Below are 3,197 nucleotides of genomic sequence, written 5' to 3'. Positions count from 1 at the left end.
CAGGCATTTGGACCAAAGCACTGTGAGGCAAGGGAGGGGAGACTCTAAATATTTCTAAACTTAAAACGCATTTTTGCCCCGTTTGCATTGTTTTACTTACAAAGTTATTTAAAGTATAAAACATTGTTATTTACACAGCGTGGTTTTTAATAATATTTTTAGGGGGGACAACCCTCAGATGGGGTTCTCAGATCAGATCAGATCAGTCCTGTCCCCCCCTGACCCCCCGGGATTTCCGCCTATGCTTGAATGATAATGTAAAGTATTAATTTCAGTTCTAATTAACCTGCAAAGATCATCAACAGCCTCAGATTATTGTTGTCAACATTCACTCTGTACAAAAACAATTGATGATATTTGATATTTTGAACAGAATAACCACACATTCATATTCAGTCATGTCTGCTCCAGTTTACTTGCATTCCCAAATCTTCACTAAACAGCATCCATTAGGGCTTTTAGTTCAAAAGTGTGCAAATTTAGAAAAATACCAATATATAATGATATATTTAAACTAGGGCTGTCAGTTTAACGTGTTAACTTAATTAGTTACAAAAAAAATAACGCAATTAAAATATTTTAACGCAGTTAACGCACTGGCCCCGCCCCCAGACCTGTACATCATCTTACATTTCATACAGGTGACTGTTGACAAATATCCCTGTGATGAGTGGGGGTGGGGCCGAGAGCCGTGGGAACGGAGCGAGTTTCACGGAGGAGCTCCGGAAGGATAAAAGGAGGAGTTACGACAGTGAAAGACGAGAGAGGACCAGGCCTGGGCTTTGTAAAAATGAACGGATTGATTATTCAGCTGCGGGCGCCATCTTCTGGCGAGATGCAGGAATTCATTCGGCGCGTGACTCTCATGGGTGCATTATGGGCATTCTCTAGCCGTTGAGCGTGCAACCAGTTGTACACTCGTTTTTGCAGTGCATTGTGGGATTGAATGAGTGCACTCGAGAACGTCCACTATGGTTTCGGACACCACTAAAAATGGCTGTTTCCTCAAATAGTGCCCTATTTAAGGGTATAGGGGGCGATTTCGGACACAGCCCTGGACTTAATTTTGTGTTTTGGTTCAGTTTGTGCGAGACAGTCGTCCGCGAGGGGCTGTCGCACTATTTTGTGTTTGTTTATTATTAAAGTTGTCTTTAAATGTTTGCCTTCTTCCCGTGACTACGAACTGTGTTACAATCCCACATAGCAAACGGTCTTGGCCCAAATGTGGTTTCAAGCTGGCACTGCTGGCCTCCTGTCGGCAATGGGGCACGTACCCTTTTAGCCAGAGCTGGGCCAAGTGTGGCACTGATGGCACAGCGTGGATCACGGCAAACATGAAGGCCGATTGCTGGTGGGAGGAGTGTGGTCCAGATCAGTCCAGTGATCATGTGGCCCAAATCAGGATTGTGATCTGACAGCATATTATGTGACCCATGATAAACAAGATAAATACAATATTGCATGCTAATGGTTAAATGATCACATACATTTTAATGAAGTGTAGTATTGTTTAAATGTAATCTTTGAAATGGCAAGTCAAAACAGAATGAAACATTATCATTTAAAAATTAAGCAAATCAGTAAATAAATCAACTGCATTAAACGGCACTTAATTATAATTTTATTAAATTTTGTTATTATTCTCAGTACAAATAATCTTAGAATCCTTACATGAGAGAGAGAGAGAGAGAGATCCTTTAACCGTTATCATGTAATATTTATTTGGTTTACCATGGGGCACATCGTTTTATTAGTATGCTGTCATGCACAAGCATTAAATAAAATGATCATTAAAGTATTTTATTTAAATCCTCGGTATCCATGTGATGCTTTGTGTGAGGAACAGATCCAAATTCAAACCATTCATTGGCGATATGTATCTCTTTCCTTTGTAGCTATAGTAATAATTTGAAAATGTGCCGTTAAGAAGTTTTACAGCAGCGATATCAAACGCTCATTGGCTCTCGCCGGTTTCGTCATAGATTGCGACATGCCCTGTTTCCGGTGATGCGCGTTTTGAATAAGAAATACGCGCCTTGACGGAGTGGATCGGGACAGTATTTTCAGCGTTTAACATCTTAAATTATGCCCTGCTCCTCGGACTAAACTATTATATTCTGCCAGAGAGGCTGCAACTGCAATGTATTGTCATTTGGACTACTGTGGTACTGCTCTTTGTCACATCTGCAATATATTCTTATGATTACATGTGTCTGTCTGCTACGTTTCTCTTATAGACTGCATACTTTATACACTCACTCTTTATTGGTTGATTTGTTCTTTATAAAAAAAAACAATTCAATGCAATACGTTTTTTATTGAACAGTTAAATGATTTGTGGATTTTAAGGCTGATTTTCTATTCAGTTTAATGTACTTTATTGGTATAGTTTGTGTGTACATTAATTTCACAAAATGAATAATGGCGATTATAGTAATACACAATGCAATAATATCAAATATTACGATTCTGTATTGGGTCTGGGCTATATAAGGCCCAGGTGTGGCTCAGATTTGGGGATTCTGGTTTACTTAAGGCTGAGAATTGGCACCAATAATAAAACCTGTTTTGGCCCAGTTCAGGGCCCTTGTCTTTAATCCAGTTCTGGGCCACTTCAGGGCCGTCATTCTTTGCGGCACTTGGGCCGAGGGAAAAGTGATTGTGTGGCCTGGAGCTGGGCCAGAAAAAATTTGCTATGTGGGATGATGCAGGGCAACAACTCCATAAATGCAGTTATGCCCTAAAATTCAAGATATTGGTGCAAAAAATGCCCCATATGTGTTTTTGTATCATTTATATCATACAATATCGATATCACACAAGCAGGGAGAGCAGTAGGCTATTACACGAGTGCTGTTTTTGACCCGAATATCACGAGTTTAAATGCAATTTTATACAACAGTTCAGTAAGAAGCTGATATCGTGTTATATTTTAAACACGATATTATGTGTTTTTGCTCAATTTTGCAAAGAATATATTACCTTTAAAGTCACAACAGAACTGATGCGCGTCTCCGAGCAGCACAGCGTGTTCAGTTTCTGAATGAATCAGCCGTTTGAACGAACCGACTGAAGACATTTACCACCACCTCCTGGCAGATTTAGTTTCTTATTTAGAGTATCATTTAATTAATAATAATAATAACAATAATAATAATAATAATAATAAAAACATTAAAGGGATAGTTCACCCAAAA

The sequence above is a fragment of the Sinocyclocheilus rhinocerous genome, unplaced genomic scaffold (assembly GCF_001515625.1).
Source record: "Sinocyclocheilus rhinocerous isolate Xijiao unplaced genomic scaffold, SAMN03320098_v1.1 scaffold13504, whole genome shotgun sequence".
NCBI classification, from domain to species: domain Eukaryota; kingdom Metazoa; phylum Chordata; class Actinopteri; order Cypriniformes; family Cyprinidae; genus Sinocyclocheilus; species Sinocyclocheilus rhinocerous.
This window is presented reverse-complemented; position numbering follows the sequence as displayed.